This window comes from Oryzias latipes, chromosome 22 (genome assembly GCF_002234675.1).
Source record: "Oryzias latipes chromosome 22, ASM223467v1".
NCBI classification, from domain to species: Eukaryota; Metazoa; Chordata; class Actinopteri; order Beloniformes; family Adrianichthyidae; genus Oryzias; species Oryzias latipes.
The window spans coordinates 27509507-27529896 of record NC_019880.2 but is presented as its reverse complement, the minus strand read 5'-3'; the positions used below and the strand labels follow the sequence as shown (position 1 = coordinate 27529896).

The window sequence follows — 20390 nt, the reverse complement described above, 5'->3', positions numbered from 1 at the left end:
GTTAAAAAGAAACAGAAACAACTTAATACTAATATTTTTGCTTTGAACCTGATTATGACATCGTACCAATTAAAGCGTCAACTAAAATCTTACGTTTTCAGAATGGCTGTAGTTTTATTTTATTTTTACTGAATTATTTATCTATCTCTTATGCATTGTATATAATGTAAGTTTAAGCTGTTCTCATTCAAATGTAATAAAATAAATTAAATGAATAGTGATTATTAATAAATTGTAATTTAAATTATACAATCACTTCTAGATATTTTGGTGTCTTGATTTTTTGAACATATAGCTGGAATTAACCATTCATCAAAGGCAACATGTGCCAAGCTTCATGTATCCAACAGCACTTAAGGGTTTAACCAGTTTATATTTGATAAACATTAGTGTCTCTTTAAAAACAACACGAGTTATTTATCAATCATACATGTGGTTCTCACCTTCTCATGTATTTCTTTATAAAATGGGACAACTGTATTTTCAAACCAATCTTGACCAATGGCATTTTATTGGCTCTTATATATTTTATGTAGTACTATTGTATTGTTAATAATGTTTTTGATTTTTTCTTTTTAAATGTGAACATAAAATTGTTTCCTTTTAAAATTGTGTTCTTTTGTAAAACAGCTAAATTCATTGTGGAATGAATTCCTTTTTCTCCATTTTCACATGTCTGCCACAATCTTGCACATCATTAATCAAACTTTCACTGGTGTCCAGTTTCAGCTCGCTGTGCCTGTTGGAGTCATGGATCGATAGCTAATGAAATTTTGCTTTTCAACAACCCAAGCATAAACTCCAAAATTAGCCTCCCCAACAATTAGTAACCCTGCAGCATCCCCTGTGGTATCACGCTGAAGTTCACATAAATCACTTTTTGGATGTTTATGTCAAGTCTTGAGTCAATTCTAAAGCTACACTGTTCTCACGTGCATTCTTGAACGCATTTGTAGTTTATGCTGTTCACACTGGATGAGCAGGGAGGGGCTTCTTCTTTTTCTACTGTTTATTAGTGCTTGTCTGACACCCAAGGTTGGAAAAGGCTTGATGTAAAATGGTGAAAATGTGAACCCGACTCTTAAACACAGAAGTCCAAAACACGTGTTTGCATAAACTTTTCAGTGAAAGTGGTCACTTTAACACATGTTGCTTAAAATGTCCTTGTTAACTGAGCTTGAAATTGCCAGTGGCTGTACTATAGCACCCATTTATGGTGTCATGTTTAAAACAAACGGAGCAGAAAGAAATAAACAAGATAGAAAACAGATGTTTGTAATATTTGATATATTTTTCGCTCTAGAGGCTTAAATTATGATTAAGTAAATTACAAGTTCCATCCAAAGTCTGAAGTTTTGACTCATTTTGAATCAAAACTTCAGTCTCAGGTGCAGAGCCCTGCACCTGAGACTGAAGTGCAGCCAGCTCAATACCAGATAGCAACTTCTAGACCCTGATGGGGTACTTTTTTTTGCCTTCTGTATTGTTTTCATCGATTTGCTGGTATGCCTCCTATTGTGCCTCATTGTGACCCAGTTTCCTTCTGAAAATGTCTACTTTCCAACTTAAAATAATAAATCCAAGTTTTAAATGTTTGCCCTCAAATTATTAGAAAGTCACCTTTCTTTTGATAAGTGACCAATGTCACTTCTTTGAGATTGTCGTGGGTCCCACCAGGGAATGATTGGGCAGAGGCGCCAAGGTGAAAGTATTCTTGACTTTAATGCAAGAATAGAGCACACCAATTGCTCCACAAAGGTTAACCAACATAGACTTCTCCAATCCAACACTCCAAATTCTCCTCTCAGACTCTCCAACTTCTCCACTCAGACTCCCACACTGACAGCTGTATCTGGTTCTCTTTTAAGTGGTAAGCCCCTCCTCCTGGGCGTTGCTCTCCATCAGTCCAAAGAGAAAACAGGGAGAAGTGTTTGCATTGTTCAACAACATAAATAAACATACAGGAATAAACAGTTTCATTCAACTAAACATTCTGTGTCGTGTACAGAAAAATAACAATAATCATCAATACAAATAAATACAAACAGTGACCGATGCGTCACATGACCCAGGGTGTCCATGACCACTTCCGGGTTACCGGGTTACTTCCGGGTAAACAAACCAACGTTAATGTTGGCGTCGTGTGTGCTTCGTGTTAATGTATGCATGGGGATGGTGAGTCGGCAACCTAGTGTGCACCCAGGGCCACCTGCAGAGGGATAGGGACGGAATGAAAAGGGTAAGCTGATGTAAATGACGTGTTACCGGGTCCGAGCGTGCGCGTCTATGCGCACGTGTGTGTGTGTGCGAGCGTGTGTGCATGCGTGTGCGCCTGCAGCGGCAGCTGACGGTTCTACACCGTCACATCATCCCCCTCCTCTGGGAGATTGGCGATGTGCGGCAATCTGGACAGGAAATCTGCCACTATGTTTTGTTTTCCGGGACGGTGACGTACGTTAAATTTGTATGGCTGAAGCGCCAGATACCAGCGCGTAAGCCGGTTGTGGTGGTCCTTCATGGTATTTATCCATGTCAGGGCCCTGTGGTCTGTCTCAAGGTCGAACTCTCTGCCAAGTAAGTAGTACCTCAAGCTATCCAACGCCCACTTAATGGCAAGTCCTTCCTTCTCCACAGTGGAGTACCTTGTCTCTCTTGGCTGCAGTTTCCGACTGAGGTACAGGACTGGTCGCTCTTCACCTGGGTCTCCCTGAGCCAGGACAGCACCAAGTCCGACTGCTGAGGCATCCACTTGGACGAGGAACCTTTGATCAAAGTTAGGACTCTTGAGAACAGGACAGGAACACAATTTATTTTTCAATGCTTGGAAAGCCTGTTCACACTCATCTGTCCAGGTCACGGGGTTTTTCTGCCTCTTCTCTGTAAGGGCAGTGAGAGGAGCTGCCATGGTGGCGAACTGATGGACAAACCGCCGGTACCATCCAGCTAACCCCAGGAAGGAGCGTACCTCTTTCTTGGTGCGTGGTCGAGGGCAATTGCGGATAACTTCAACTTTATCCACCTGCGGACGCACCTCACCACCTCCCAGCAGGTACCCCAGGTAACGAGTTTCCTTCCGGGCCCACTCACACTTGCTCACGTTTAATGTCAGGCCTGCATTTTGTAGTTTCCTCAGGACCAGACGCAGGTGATCTAGGTGTTGCTCCCAGGTGTGACTGTAGATCACCACGTCATCCAAATAGGCTGCACTACAGTGGTTACATCCCTGCAGCACCCTGTCCATCAGCCGTTGGAACGTGGCTGGTGCTCCATGCAGACCAAAAGGCATAACTGTAAACTGAAACAGTCCAGCAGGTGTTTTGAACGCCGTGTATGGTCGACAGGTGTTGCTGAGAGGTACTTGCCAGTAACCCTTGCATAGGTCAAGAGTGGTGATGAAATTAGCAGCCCCGATCTTCTCCAGCAGGTCGTCAATCCTCGGCATTGGATATGCGTCGAACTCCGAAACTGCGTTCAGTTTCCTGAAGTCGATGCATATCCGCAGTGAGTCGTCTTTTTTGGGAACGATCACCACCGGACTGCTCCACTCTGAGTTGGACGGCTCGATGACACCTAGCTCCAGCATCTTCCTCACCTCATCGTTCAGCCTTCCCACCAACTTCTGTGGTACCCGATAAGGCCGTTGCCGGATTGGTCGTCCATCTTTGAGCCGTATGGAATGGCTAATGAGTGTAGTTCTTCCTGGCTGTGCAGAAAAAAGAGATGGCGTTTCACGAAATAAGTCCATTATCTGTGTAGTCTGTTCCGGAGGTAAATGTGACAGAGACGGAGGGGTTGAGTGAGTCAGTGCTCCCAGATCAGAGTCCAAGTCTTCCTCAGTCTTCACAGCTCTGACTAGCAAAGACTTCTCTGTTGGATGGTTAGCACCTTCCTTCCACTCTTTAAGTAGATTCACGTGGTATGTCTGCTTTTCTTTCTTTTTGTCAGGATGGTGCACCTCATAGGTGACAGGTCCCATCCTGCGGAGAATGGTGTATGGCCCTTGCCACTTTGCCAGTAGTTTGCTGGTAGAAGAGGGAAGAAGTAGCAGAACCTTCTGACCTGGTAGGAGTTCACGGTGACGGGCCTGCTGGTCGTACCACGTCTTCCGACTCCTTTGGGCCTCTCGTTGGTTGACTTCTGCCTCTTCCCTGTACTTTGCCAACCGTTCTCTCATCTCCAGGACAAACTGGATCACACCCCTTTCTGAGGTCTTTGTGGATTTGGCCTCCCAGCTCTTCTTGAGGAGATCCAGTGGGCCTTGGACATCCCAGCCATAGAGGAGTTCGAATGGTGAGAAGCCTGTTGAAGCTTGTGGGACTTCCCTATAAGCAAACAACAGGAATGGTAGCCAACGATCCCAGTCCTTCCCTGTGTCACCCACGAACTTCTGCAGCATCCTCTTCAGGGTCTGGTTGAAACGTTCCACCAAGCCATTGGTCTGTGGGTGGTACGGTGTCGCCTTGATGGCAGTGATGCCAAGCTGCTGTTGGAACAGTTTCATCAACCGAGAGGTGAAGTTGGTTCCTTGGTCTGTCAGAATTTCATCCGGTATTCCTACTCTGGAGAAAAACTGAATTAACGCTCTCATGACTGCAGGAGCTGTAATGGTGCGCAGGGGAAAAGCTTCTGGGAACCGTGTAGCATAATCACAGACCACCAGGATGTATTCGTGACCGCTACTGCTCTTAGGTAAAGGTCCAACAATGTCCATGGCTATTCTCCTGAATGGAGTGGAAATTATAGGAAGTGGGTGTAGTAATGCTCTGTCAGACTTGTGTGTTATTGCAGTTTTCTGGCAGGTAGGACATGTTGCACAGTACGTCTGAATGTCAGTGTACATTGATGGCCAGAAAAAACGTGAACTAACCCGCAGATAGGTTTTGTGACGACCCAGGTGACCCGCCCATGGGAGTGTGTGCGCTAATTGCATGACGAGTGGCCTGCAGGTGGTTGGAAGAACTAACCGTAGGTGTTCACCTTCAGCTGCATACAGAACATCATCAGCAACAATAAACCGCACATTTCCCAAACATTTGTCACTCTCTGTTGTCACCTTGGCAAACAATGGTTTTAAAGTTTGGTCCTCTTTCTGCAAAGCCGAAATGTCAGCTGGTATGTCAAATGTTTCTGCTGTTGTTGTGATCTCAGGATCCAGCAACTTAAGTTTTTTCTCAAACCGTCTTTGACGACGGGATTTTCTGGGCATTTCTTTGCCTCCATCAAAGAAATCGTCATCCAAACGTGGAAGACTTTGCATTCCCGCTTTAGCCTGAGCTCTAGTTAGCACAGGTGCTGAGACAGTAACAGCTAGCTCATCATTAGCTTTAGCTGTTTCAGTAGCCTGTGTGCGAGCGTGTGTGCATGCGTGTGCGCCTGCAGCGGCAGCTGACGGTTCTACACCGTCACAGAGATCCTTTTTAATTGAATTTAAATTTTTAAATCTGAAATAATGGTAAGGAAAACCTGAATGCTCAGGACCAGAAAACAGCTACTTTTCGTGCTGCTCACATTTACAGATGATCACGTAATTGAGCACATGTTGATTAACAGTCTAATCTCCACTTACACTTTTAATCTCTTTCCAAAACAGAAAGGATGTCGGGTATTTCTTCTCTAATCATACATAACTGTGCTGTATTTTTTCTTTAAAAAATAAATAAATTATGGCTTTTTATGGCTAAAATTCACAACATCAAAAACAGTTTTTTTCTAAACATAAAACCTGGTGAGGCGCAATGTTTTTTTTTTCGAACTCAAAATGAAGGATTTTTTCCTTACTCGAGTCTCTGAATCTCTGTCAGTTTGGTACAGTTGATTAGCGCAGTGCATCACTGAGCAAAACCTGATGCCTCACGGTAGAAATCTGCAAATCACTGCGCTGCACCCCAATAATTATCCCAAAAGATGTTTGCAGGAAAGTAATTTGCGTGTTTGTAGAATATTTTTATCATCAAACGTGGTCACCAGTGATGAAGCGGTGGTTTTGTTCCACATTTTCTGCCCACAGTTGTTTGTGTACAGCTCCATACCCAGCTGCTCTTTTGTGTGGAATGAATAGAAAATATGTGGATCTTTTTGAAAGCTATTCTCCGTTCCGTCACTTTTTGCAAACATATCCAAGCAGAAGGTTCAAAGACTGAAACCTCACTGTGCCGACACATCTCACTTTCCAATAGTAGCACAGATCACAACAAAGGCTATACATCTCTTCCTGATGGCTTCTTCCACTCTGCTGGCCTTGATGTTTAATCAGAGTAAGAGCTTGATCTTGCCTGTCTTCTGCTGATATCCATTAAAATGGCCTCTATTTTTTATTTGTGTGTGCCCCCCCTCCCTTCCTTATTTCTTTTTTTACTGCTCGAACAGTCAGTTGGCATGCATCAGTGCCATGATTGAGTCCTGTTTAATACAACAACATGAACTTGGTTGAAGACAAATGGCTCAAAGTCACAACTGGTCAAAGCGTGGCCTCTCTGAACAAGCCCCAGAAATGAGGCGGTTTATCCACGTCCCCCCTGCTTCATCAAACAGATGATACCACTCGCCTACTTTTTCATTTCGAAATTAAAATAAGCTCCCTTTTTTGCCTTCTGCAGTGAGTTGGCATGCACAGGCCAATTCATCTTCAGTCCACCATCTTTTATATTGGCTTTCACTGAATTAATCATTACAAGCTATTTACTGCTTATGTATTCTAATCTGGCGGAGATACAGAAAAAATGTCAGCGTATGAAGCAAATTATGGAATGTACAATCATTTTTAGATTAGATTTTCTGACACAAACAAGGTTTCCGTTAATTTAACGTAAACGTAAGCTGTGTTTGGCAAAGTTTCTAATGAGGTTTGCCTTCTGCCTTAGTCACAACTGTCCTTGTGGATGGATAGCGGTTGTCTGCGGGCGAAAAATGGGCCATCCTGTACGGGGCATGTACTACAAATCAAGAAAGAAATTAGACATTTTATTACTGGAAACTCACACAAACTTTTACAGTCGCAGAGCAGTCAGTGACCCATTAGAGGAAACATGTTCACGTTTTTTTATACGGACACGCTGTGGGCAACAGGACATGGCGAATACTTATTACGTAAGGGTCAGTAAGGTTAATGCAAGTGAGACGCAGGCGCGTTTTTGGAGTTCTCATATTTTTCAACCACCTTGAACTCTGAATTAGTTGCACGCTAGCGTGGTCTGTGCGCACAGCTTGACTTTTTTTAGAATTTAGGAAATTTGATAATGAGAGTGTACTTTGTGGGGGCAACCTACAGGTGTCCTACAGGCACTTCCGTATCCCGTGCAACATTTGTGCCCGGTCAGTAAGGGGCCTAGAATGTGGCACAAGGCCGCCATACGACAGCATTACCCGTACATTATAGGTCAGTACTACATTATCCTTACAAATACTTCCTGATACATCTACCACGACAATGGTACATTCCATTTTCATGATACAAGAAATACCAGTGCTCCTTTTTAAAATACGGCCACTCCTCTCTACGACCCTCAAACGGCCCGGACTACCCAAAAACCCAAAGCACTCATACGGTCAACCGCCATACAGAGACATTAAGTGACATCAAGGAGAATTTCACGTTTTTTTGAAGATACAATTAAGGAATAACATTTCTTTCAATCCAATTTTACCATGTCTTTATTCAAATTTAAAAATAGTATTTTTCATGATGAATAGTTGGTTGAAGGGGTTTATCTGTTCTGTTGTGATGGCAACAATGGTCTGCGGAAAAGTGAGCATTTTTACTTACATTCAGGATCACAGAAAGACCTAAGCCTTTCTGGCAGCCATTGTCTGTGGATGCCCTTGTATGCCCTTTTCAGGTTTCGAGTTACATACATGTTTTGGGTACATAAGAGGAACATGGAAAACCTCCAAAAAGTGCAGTGCAGGCATTGAACAATCATGCTCTACAAAAAAGAAAAAAAATCCCCAGCATATTTTATTAACCAGAGCTAAATTTGTTAGGGTGTCTGGAAATAATCACATGACAGCCATGTCACAGCCAAGACAAGATTATCTTAGCACTGTGAGAATACTGATGACAGGGAGAGCACCTGCAGCACCTTGACTTAGTGATACTACATCTTATCTTTTCCCCTGAAAAAAATAAAAAGCCACTTTCTTCTTCTCCTTCCTATGAGAAAAGAATAAAAGAGAAAACATAATAATCTTAAGTGCTTCCAAGGTTATTCTTTGTTAAATGTGGAACTCCAGCCAACCAATACTCCAATAGAAAACACTAATGATGTGTTCTAGGATACTTTGTAAGCAAATATTTCATTTCTTAAGCATAGAAATTTGGACTCCACTTCTTCCTTTGATGATTAGTAGTCTAATAGACAAAAAAGTTGAAAATAGAACAATAAAACTTTTATGTTTGAATTAATTCTGTTTCAATCTGCAGTCTAAAACTGGATTCATTTAAACATAGACCACAATTTGCCAGTAATGGTCTACCGTACACTGCAGCTTAATGACCCGGTTATCCAACTCCCACTTTTTTGTTGCTAGATTGGACATGTGCTTGCATATGAAAAGGTACATGCTCCTGCATAATGGGGCGCATGCATGTGCATCCTGCTTGGAGGTTTATTGAGAATCATTAGTCAAAAATCCCCCAACAAGCATTCATGAATATTCATGCGCTTGACAAAATGACAAGTTTGCGGTACATTTTCTCTGTGGTACAACTAAAAATTGTTTTAGCCAAACTGCATTGAAATAACAGGAGACTTTAACAAAGACATTTTGTAATTGGTTAAAAAGAAAGGCTTAGAATCAAATTAATCTTAGTTTCTATTCTTCAATAAATCCACAATTGTAAGGCTTATAAACACACCCCAACATGTTTTTTAATATTTGACTGACCAGTACATTATCACGCACACACTCATCCCCCACCAATAGGGGACCTTTCTGTGTGGAGTGTGCATGTTCTCCCGGTGCATGCGTGGGTTTTCTCCTGGAACTCCATCTTCCTCCCACTGTCCAAAAACATGCTTCATAGGTAATTGGTTACTCTAAATTGTCCCTGGTGTGAATGTGAGTGTGAATGGGTGTGTGATTGTGGCCCTGTGACAGACTGGCGACCTGTCCAGGATGTCCCCAGCCTTTGCCCGAAAGTGGCCAGGATAGGCCCTGGCAGCCCCGAGACCCCGAAAAGGACAAAACGGATTAGAAATTGAGAAAAAAAAAATTTCAAGCAACCAAAGCAATAATAATGCACAATGCAATCAGCAGTTTTGCATTATTTGATATAATTATACACTAAATTAAAGATTGCTTGAAAGGGAGTGGAAGGAAGCGAACGTATATAATCACACCCCTATTCTACCGTGATATTTTCATTACATGATTTATCATTATCCGGTTCATAACCTACTATGATATAAATATATATCTATGTCTTACCAACAAAGTTTCAGGTCATTAAGAATCCTTAAGTATAAATAAATCACATGACAAAGATGAAGTACTTAATAATTATGTAAAATAGACATAACTCTGTTTTATAAATCAACATAGCACACGGCCTTGCGACAGACTGGCGACCTGTCCAGGTTGTCCCCTGACTTCGCCCACAAGATAGGCTCCAGCAACCCCGTGACCCCGAAAGGGACAAAACGAAAGAAGATAAATGAATGATTGAATAAATGAACATAACACAGGCAGATCAATTATTTGAAATATGTTCAGATTATTTTTCATTAGAAAAATCCTGAATATGATTACATATAACACTATATCAGAAAAAATAGACGTAACACTGTTCAAGAAATCTTAAGACTGATATACTGTTATAATAGTATTATTAGCCCATATAACCATTGGTATTATAATAATACCAAGGGTTATGTAAGGGTTAATGGCCGACGTAGTTTGCGTTATTACTTTTTGACGCACACCGTGGAAGCCTGAACCGTCCGACACGAAGTGCGTTATAAAGTAATAACGCACACTTCAAAGGCCATTAACCCGCTTATACCATGGTCACTTACAAAAGCAATACATATTAACCAGGTTTTAGTCCTTAATTCTTGTTTTTTTTCCCGATTTGGATCGCTTTTCTCACAAAAAGTGGACTAGTTGTGCCGCATCACGTAACAAATAGTCCGCGTCGTGCCGCACCACAGCTGCAGTCAAGATTCGGTGATATATACAGTATAAGCTGATCTTTCTGAAGGGTTGAATGAAGCATCAGTTCAGAGAGAAAGTTCATCTCTTACAGCTTGTTTATGTCCAAATGATGAAGCAAAAGGTTGTTTTAAAGAAGCCGGCGCAGTGATACAAAATATTTAAGCTAGCTGACCGGAACTTCTTTTTTCACAGTGCGGTTCTCAGGTTTTAACGCACACCCAGCAGCCAATCAGAATTGCGTATTCACCCGGACCATGGTGTAAATAGGGTTAATCTCGAAAATGCTATTATAGTTTCAATGGTAGAAATAGAATCGCACATAATTGATTATCTTTAAATATTTTGGAGAAGTAAAATTTCATATTTAGTGTTGTATTTTGTACAGAGCCCATAGCCTTTTTTCTACATGAATCTTTTTCATAGATTTCATATGTTAGAATTCTGACTACTGAGTGCCAAAAAGGTGGGAGTGGGAGAATCCTATTAAACACCATGACAAAAATAACTAAATAGGGAGGTGGGAACATCGTGTGTTTACCCAAATATAATCTGTACTAATCTGTTTTGGGGGTTTTTCTATTCAAGATAAAGAAGTGTTCATTTTAAATCAATAGTGTCTGGATTGCATTTACTACATGCAATTCATTGACAAAAAGGTAATTTTGAAATTATGTTCAAAAGTTGCATTGGTCAAAGAAGCAAAAAGACATTACCTTAAAATGACACAACACATAGTTAAAGTGCCTAGGATAGACCAAGGGTTACGCCAAAAGGATTCCGTCTAAAAATAAAAAATAAACAATACCACTGGGACACCACCATGACAACATTTCTTTTTGTTACAGAAAACACTCTTTTCCCTAGTTTAGTAACTTTAAAACTTTTCTTGTGGCATATGACTCAATTAGAATTCTATAGTTAATATTCCACAGATAAATGAGGAAGACATTGATTAAAATGGCTTTCAATAGGGCTAAACTGAACGGAGAAATGTGAGATTTGACTAAAGTAATACTTACTTAAACTGTACGCGTAACTTGGATTTAATTAAATTTAAACTCTGTACAACCTGCTGACAGTTTGTGCATTGCTCGTTGGTGTGTAATGTAATTTTGCTTACCCTGAAGAACTGAGACCCTCAGTTGTTCCAAAACTGCATCTAGAACTGGACTGTGCCAGACTTCCTGAAACACTCTGAAGAGGCTGTTAGATTAAAGAGTGGACTGTCAGTTTACCACTGCTATTACAAATAAAGAATTTGTTTTATTTTTATGTTTAACTTGTAATTGTTTAAAGTTTGTTTTAGATATTTGATTATCCAAAAGAAAAACATTTTCTGAGCATTTATTTAATGGCTGGGATTTCATTTTTGATTTTCATATATTCTTAAAACTTGAACTGAAAAGTATTAGAAAAACATTTGTGAATGCTCTTCTTGAAATGTGATAATTGAACTGTCTTGTTTTTGTTTGTATTTTATCTTTGGTGATTGCGATAAAAACAACTTAATTATTTGCAAAAAATTGAGTAATTTTTAAAAATAACCTAACTTTCTTTTTAGGTCAAGTCAGAATAAATTTCCTCAACTTGTTGGTATTTTTATGATTTCCTTTTGAAAAACTAAGTAGTAAACTAGAAACTAAATAAGTTGCTGTAAATGGTTTATGTAAACTTTCTGTTTTTTTTTTTTTGTTGAGATAAGTTATTTTTAAGCCTGTGACAGACTGGCGACCTGTCCAGGATGCCCCCCACCTTCGTCCACAAGTGGCTGGGATAGGCTCCAGCAGCCCCTTGACCCCAAAAGGGAATAAACGGAAGAAGATGAATGAATGAAAGTTATCTTTATTATTTCAATCTTAATCAATTAAAAAATATTCTTCAACGGTCCCCCCACATCTAACAACCAAAAAAGAGTCATATAAGACGGATATATATAAGAACAATTATTTTAGTGGAATTCAATTATTTTTTTGGACATGTTGAATTTACTTCATTTTATTAATTGTCACTTTGTTGCCGTGATTTTATTGAGTAGAGGTGGACTTACAGTCAGTGGCGGTTCTACCCTGAATTACTCCCCGGGCGATACCCTCCTCTGGCGCCCCCCCCCCCCCCCCCCCCCCCCCCCCCCCAATAGAGTCACTTTGTCCATTTATTGTAACCGAAAATACAGTGGGAAATATTTAATCAAACACAAATAAATAATCTAAAATAAATATTATAAACTACAAATGACACTAATAACACACTAGAATAAATGTAACTGAGGCACTAAGAACAGAAAACACTAACTAAACCTAACCTTTGTGGCCTTCCTGATGCAAGCTTGTCAATAACGTCATCATATGAAATCTGCTCCCCCCCTGAATGATTGATACTAACAACAGCAGGTTAGTGAGTTGCTCCTGAGACATTGGTGATCTCAGGTATGACTTGATCAACTGGAGTTTTGAAAAGCTAACAGCAGCAGCAGCAGCAGCAGCAGCAGCAGCAGCAGCAGCAGCAGCAGCAGCAGCAGCAGCAGCAGCATGCTACCATCACAGCTTATTTAACATTATGAACTAATATACAACAATAAAACACAACACAAACTTTGTGTTACAGCAGAGCAGACAGACACACGAATCATAACTAATGTTACAAGTTAAGGCAGAGCAAACATTTAAGAATAAATATCTTAAAAATGACGTTATTTGCAATATTTGGGCCTACTTCAGTTTTGGTCATGATAGACCAAACAAGAGATTTTTCCTCTGCAACGTTGTTGTTGTTGTAGGGTAGATAGCATTCGAATTTAGAAAACGTGCATCTAGCTATGCGATAATACCCTTTTCTTTGTCTCTTTTCTCCTCTTCTTCTCTTTTCTTTCTAAATTGGGCACCAGCTTTGACCTTTTTTCTCCATATTTCAGATGTTTTTGCATTTAGCATAAATGTCCTGACATAGGTATCAAGTCTGTCGACTAAACCAACTGTCATCTAAGTGAAGAATTTTTTTTGTTTTTCCATTTTTTATTTGGGCATTTCACACCAAAATAACCAAAAAAGCATGATTTTTTTATACCTTTTTATACCCGCAGCGCCCCCCCCCCCGTTCGTCAAACATTTCCAGAAGGAGCGCGTGCAGCTGCACCCAGGGGCGCCAATTCGCTACATGGCGGCGCAATTTTTATTTTTTTCATCAAGCACTGAGCCGCGGCCCGCGACCGTTGCCCCCCTGGAAGAAGATCCAGCCAGATTTGCGCATGCGTTTTGCGCACCGTGCTCACCTCTCAGCCTGCAACCTTCACCCCGCGCCCCCTCCCTTCTCCTTCTTCACCCCGCGCCCCCTCCCTTCTCCTTCTCACACACATTTGCGTCTACTTCTCAAAGACAGGAGGGAGCGCAGCTGCGGGGCGGGGGCTCCGCCAGGTTTCAGGCTGTTACAAACTCTGTGATATAAGTAAACCAATAGTGGTGCATAAAGTATTTTACAAGAGCTGAGCCGCTGGCGCCGCCCCTCCGTCATTTTTCCGCCCCGGGCGATCGCCCGTATGGCCCGTGCCTAAAACCGCTACTGCTTACAGTCAAGCCGCTGCCATGCTCTGTTTGCTGGTTACAAACACTAAGCCTCCTTCAGGCCATGAACACTTGTTAGTCTTCCTACTTCACCCCTGATGAAAAGCACATGTGCCTTGACCATCGAAAACTGAGCTGGAACTAGGTCCGAATCATACAAAAAAAAGAAAAGACTTTAGTTCAAACACTGAGTGACTGAAGCAATCCTATTTAGTAATTTGTCAAGGCTGAGAGAACACTCAATCTCTCATCATTTTATGACACCCCATGGTTCTGTGTTTCCACCCAGAATGTTGTGAGGACCCCCGAGTGCCTTTACTGATTGCCAAATATTGAATCCCATTTTCCTCCCCTATGAGGTGCCAGTTTCATCCGTGTCACATCACAGTAGCAATGTTCACATTCTGCAAAATAAAGAGAAAACAAAGTTTGATGTGTCCATCCTCACTTTGTTACAATTGCATTATAAAAGAAATGACTTTAAATTTCCATCCATCTTATAACAATAAGGCAAATAGAACAGTTTTAAAATGGCTACATGCTTGTTAATGTGAGGTAACGATGAAGGGCTGAAGCACAGCATGACAAACCTGATGGCAACCTACAAGTAGCTTTTTTAATAACATTTCATGCACTATAATTTGTATTTACATTACTGTATTTTCAGCACTTTGAGGCGCACCTAAAAAAAAGCCTTTCAAATAAATAAATAAAGTATAAATAAATAAATAAGGTTGGGAGTTACAAGATATGTTAATACACTGTAACACGCTAACGTGTCGTGTGTTACAGACAAGTTCTAGAGTAACTGTAATAAAGTCTGACTGATGAATTTGTCACACTTAATATGTCTACCTTCCTCAAAGGTAAACAACAGTTTACAGTCACAGCCCCATTCACACACACATTCCCACACTGACGGCGTCTCCGCTGCCACACTGGTGCCGACCTTCCACCAGGGGCAATGTGGGTTCAGTGTCCTGCCCAAGGACACTATTCCGATCAGAGGTCGACTGCCCTACCACTGCACCACTGGTGTGCCTTTTTTATGACATAAGGTTGAAAATCTACCATTTATTGATAGAATCCGCTGTGCTGCAAAGTGCAGAAAATACTGTATTTGTATGTTTTGTTTTACTCTAATATGAATAATCTAAACAGAAGGGTTTAACAAGTTCTTCTTTGCCCACAAAATTGTGGGATTTAACTGAAATATGGACCGCATTTACAAGTCATGTTTCTTCACTTTGACATTGACAGCTGGTTGTGGCCCAATTTAGAGGTAATGGGTGACCAAGACACAACAGATAAATGACTTTGCACATAACTGGACAAACAAACCGTTGCTGCTTAATCTAATAATATCCTGGAAATGCTCATTGTTCAATGAGCAAAAATCTTCAAATATCCTTGTCTTGTTTGTATTTGCACAAAACCTTTACAGTTGTGATGAGCACATTTCCTGCACAAAACAGAGCACAGACTGAGCCACTGGCCTGATCTTATTGCTAGCTGGAACTTTTGTGCAACTTTTTGTTTTTCTTGGCATTACAGCAACTACTACCAAGGTCAACTTGCAGTTGTGGTGCACAGGGAACAAAATTGCGTGTATGCAAGAGACGCTTGTGTCAAGAGTGCTGAGGCAAGAGCTGTAGCTGAAATTCATGGACTCGATGCAAGCATGGCAAGGTCAACATGATGTCATCCAGCTGGCACCAACAAAAAGTCTGATGAGCTGATTTTTTATACATGTTGCAATGCGGATATGGCTGCAGCTTATTAGTCTAGTAAGATCTGACAGAGAGGCTTTGTGTTGTCTAAAGTACCCCAGTGCTCCCTAGTGGACTTACACACATGCAAGACTGCACACACAAAGACACGCATGAATGTCAATGTGACACTGTGACACTTCCTCACACAAATGTGCAAATATGTCTGAGCTCCATATGTTTGAACACAAACAAAATTAACATGCATATATATATATATATATATATATATATATATATATATATAATTTATTTTTTCAGATGGGAAACCTTATTGAAAATATAAAATATGCATATATATTGATTTAGTTTCTGTTACATAATCTATTACATTTTCTGAAAAGCCTTAATATGTGCAAAGAATGTGAAAGCCGGCAGTGGAGAGTGTAGTTCTTTTCAAAAGGGATGAGTGGAAAAATAAAAGGCTTTTAAAAATGAAAAAACGTAAGCTTTTGTTAAAGGCATAGGTCGGAGAACCAGAAGTGCCATGATATATTAGCGGATGAAAGAAGTAAATGGGTTGATAAGTAAATGGATTCTGTCAGTGGCTGAAAATACTAAAGAAAACAATATATTAACAGGTGAAAAAAAAATACATTTATTAATAATGAATATGCAAATGACTACATTTAAATAGGACGTTTTTGCTAAAAGAAAACAGGTCGTTGGAAGATTACATTTTGTTTTTGAAAGCCTAAAAACTCAATTTACAACAAAGTACAAGGATTCCTGAGTCTTGCATTAACACTCCACCCACACCCCCACCCCCTCTGGACAGGAACTCCAAGCATGGTTCTCTATGCTGTCATTGAAAAATGGGGGAGAACATTTACAATCCCCCTAAGAAAAAAACATATTATTCATTCTAAAGGTCACGCAAAACTAACGCAAGCACCAGCAAAAATATACTATTGCTAGCAAACATGTGTTTTAGACTTTGTTTGCTATAATATGGTTCCACGGACAAAAACAGAAGACGAAACAAGCTGATGAAAGGTAAAATGATTGGTTTGCACTAAAAAAAGTATTTGACATTTTCTTTTTGTATATTGACTAACTTGACTTTCCTGGGTATGAGTTTAACTTTTTGTTATTGATATAGAGCTTAAGTTTTCTCTATTTATTAATTAAAAAGATGAAAAGTAAACAAAACTATGCAAAATAAATACATAAATAACAAAAAAACATCTATCTATCTGTCTGTCTGTATATCTATCCATATCTATGTATAGATATAGAGATATAGATAAGATATGCTCTGCACTAAACTATATTCTGAGCTGTGAGGCACATTATTTCACCTCCCTTTTAGTTTTCTCAAAGGCAATTCTAAGGGGAAAAAATGTTCTCTTGTTAAAAGAAAATATGAGTAGCACCATCAGCGATAGAGTGACATCATTTAAGTCAGCGGTGCTCATTACGTCCATCGCGATCGACGGTCGATCGCCAACGACATGAGGGTAGATCGCGGGACAGAGAAGATTAAAAAAAAAAGTACTTCTTAAAAATCCACCAGTCAATCAAAATCGTCACCGGGAAGTACGGGACTTGATTGACATGCAGAACGGCCAATCGGACATCCTCTGATGCATACGTCGCTGCAGACGTGTGTTTAAAAACACTGAGCGCGAACTCTCTGTCATCAGAGAGTTGCTCTCTGCCCCACGTCACGTCAAGTTCCCGGCAGAAGACCGCTCCGTGCAAGCGGAGTGTTTATTGAAGCCGCCCCGCGTGTCTCCTCCTGCTACTATATATGTTTTGTCAGAGGCACACGCTTCGTACGGAGCCAGCAGCGCCTTTGAAACGCCATGATGCTCCCCCCCATTGCACAATTTACAGCAGAGCATGACACACGATGGTTGCTGCTTTCTGTCTTTGTAATAAAATGCCTCATCTGTTAATACTAAAGTATCTTTGTGTAATCTTACTGTGTACATAACTAACAAACATTTACTAATAGTACTTTATATATATATATATATATATATATATATTTAGGTAGATCTTCAAGACATTGTCGATTCAAAAGTAGCTCACACGCCAAAAAAGTGTGAGCACCCCTGATTTAAGTGGTCAGATTTTAGTACTCGCTGTAATGGCTTTGGGTTAGGGAGCTTCTCTGGACAGAAAGAGCTGATGTTTAGGTGAGTAGATGGGGATGCACAGGCTGTTTTTAAAGGCACTTCATAAACTCTTATGCTACAGTCACACCAGGCGTGTGGCTTACGTTCAGAAACGTGCTAAAAGCGTGTTCTGGAACACGCTTTTAGCCCATTGTGTTCACACTGGACTGTTGCCAATCAATGTTAGCGCATGTCCACCACCTGCAGAGGCTTGATGAGAGATGTTGAAAATCTTGTGAATCTTGCTTCAGGCTTTTTCTTTTACTGCTCTACTCCGACATGTGAAAGACTTGGTGTCATTGGTCAAAGTTCGACCTGGTTTAACTTTCAATGCACGTTCAATGGAAGCCTGTTTTGTATGTAGAGCTTGAAAAATGTCTTAAAAATGCAAGCGCAAGAGTTTTGAACAAGGAAGCCTGAAATGTGAAATTAAATCAACTTTTCATTGAAAGTGGCCGCTTGAAAGGGCGTTGCCGAAGGCGGTGTGAGCGGAGCTTTATATGTTCACAACTGCATGAATTTATCTCTCAACATCCTTAAATGTAAGAGGCATAAATCATAAAACACTTGAAATCTTTTGATTTAATGTCAAAGTTGATGCTCTCCAGAGGTCTCCTCTCCCAGAGACATTCTCATTTCAGTTCACAGTCACAGAACATGAAATGCAATCATTTTTCACAGAGTGAGTTTATTTTTTTTGTCTTGACCTCAACGAACACAACAAGAGACTGCACCAAAGTTGAAACTTTTCCTCCCTCCTGCTCCGCAGCTGAGGAGATAAGCCATCTGCAGACATTAGAGAGCTCAGTACCTCAAAGACACTGCTCTGTATTCTCTCCCATTGACTCCAGCAGCTGAGCAAGTTACATCTGCGTCCCCTGAGCCGGTCCAGACTTCAACAGAGCATGGTGATGCTTTAATAAGCCACAAACAGCATCTCTGATGGCACCAATCCTTTTCTCCTTCATCTCTGTCTCTGCACACCCCAAACACATACACACACCCACATGGGGGCCAGAAACAGTCAGATGGGGGAGGGGGGAATCAGGGCTGGAGCAATGCCTTAGCTGTCAGTTGGAGAGGTCAGTTTAGAAGGTGGGAATGAATGGAAAGGGGGGTTTCAAGGGATAAGTGGGTTCAGTGAGAAACTGCTCTTCCTCGCCCTTTCATGCCGAATCATATCCTATTAAGTGGGTTTTGTCCAGTGATGAGGATGCTGTTGGCGCCCCTTAACAATCCCATTACAGATCATAAAGGGAGCTGTGGATGTGGCCTGAGAGCACTCAGGCTGCTCCTCTAAGGCTGCCAAGCTCCTTGTGTGTGGGGACAGCACATCTGTTAAAGGGTTTTTTTTTAACTGGAGGTGAATGTTTGGAGTTTTCTTTTTTTTATATATAGATTTTGTTCCCCTTGGATGCTCCATGCTCAATGGTTATCGTCACTGACTGGTTTGATTTTGCTCAACTGTGAGTTTCCCTCAAGACGTATGAAAAGCAAGGGCAATCTGACACAGAAAAGCTTAAAGTTAGTGCTTCACTGGACTGGAAAGACCATGGGTGTGTTACCTCGTGCTTAAAATGCTTCCTCCATTCCTTTTCTATAAATCTGTCTTTCTTTTGATTTTTTTAAACAACTCCCCTGCTATCTGAGCATACCCAGAAAGAAAGACTAAATGACATGTTTGCTTGGACTAAGTTGATGTGTATTTTTATGGACTCACTTGATGAAAATTGTGTTTTTGGTGTATTAAACATTGTTCTTATGGCATTTTTCTAATGATAGAGGACATATATAAAGAAAATTCAGAACAAAATAGCATTTCTGATTATTTCTTTATTCAAATCAGTTTGAATCAGGAGCAGATGAAAACATGCTGATTAAAATATATTGTATTTGTTACGTAGAAAACTCTCGCTCTGCTCTATTCTGATCACAAATAGAACTTTTTCCATGTCTGAGCTGGCATCTGGCTCACAACTGTACGGTTGAATAGCTCCAACATTGCCTTTTTGTTCCACCGGTAATGTTATGTTGGGGGTGTGAGGGGCTGTAAGCTAGCAGGAGAGCATGTAAACAGAACACTTGCAGTTACAGGAAGGGGGAGTGGGGTTGCTCTCTGGGCTAATGCACCTGCCCACAATTCAGAGGTGAATTTCGAATGAACTACTGCTCTGCAGAAACTATGTACTAGAAAACGGCCAGCTTTTTAATTTTGGATTAAAAACACATTTTATTTTATGTATTTTGCTGCACCTATTGATGATTAAAGGTAAGAATTAGCATTCCTGTTTGTATATGGGCTGAATACTAGCTAACAAATACAGTTAATCTGAAAATGAGAATCAAATTTAATTTACTTTATTCATGAAGCACCAGTTCAGAATCAAGAGGGCATCACGAAAGGGCAAAAAAAAAAGCTCAAATGTGGCAAGAGTTCAGCAAAATGGTTTATGCCTTTTACTATTCCAGTTTTTAAAAATCCTTGAAGATTGTCATCATCCAGCTAATTTAATAGGGCCACATTGACATGTTTCTAAAACAGTAGTTTCTGTTAGTGACCAACAGATTCAATCACATATTATTTTAATTCCCTATACAGGGCGTGCACAGTGTGCAGTGGTTAGCGCTCTTGCCTCACAGCAATGGTTCAAGAGAACAAATTTGATCTCACAATGGGGAAATAACTTTGTTATCATGGCTTAAAAATTAGAATAATAAAAACAAGTTGAACAAACAAGCAACAAGTAGAAACAAAAAACTATTTTCTAGGTGGACTTGTTATAGGGTTA

General features: G+C 40.5%; 1 protein-coding gene and 1 long non-coding RNA gene across 13 annotated transcripts in view; one reads left to right on the top strand and one right to left on the bottom strand.

Annotated features, from left to right (window-relative positions):
* alk (ALK receptor tyrosine kinase) overlaps positions 1-20390 on the bottom strand; it is a 650197-nt gene that overhangs the window by 616076 nt on the left and 13731 nt on the right. The window lies entirely within an intron of this gene.
* Positions 2633-5389, top strand: LOC111946822. Of its 11 annotated transcripts, none has more exons than XR_002872606.1 (7): positions 2633-2773; positions 2853-3058; positions 3125-4062; positions 4181-4290; positions 4394-4511; positions 4597-4689; positions 4895-5389. It is a non-coding gene; the product is annotated as an uncharacterized LOC111946822 (long non-coding RNA). The 11 variants fall into 11 exon arrangements; XR_002872605.1 differs by having other exon boundaries at positions 4878-5389; XR_002872603.1 differs by having other exon boundaries at positions 3125-3669; positions 3946-4062; positions 4597-5388.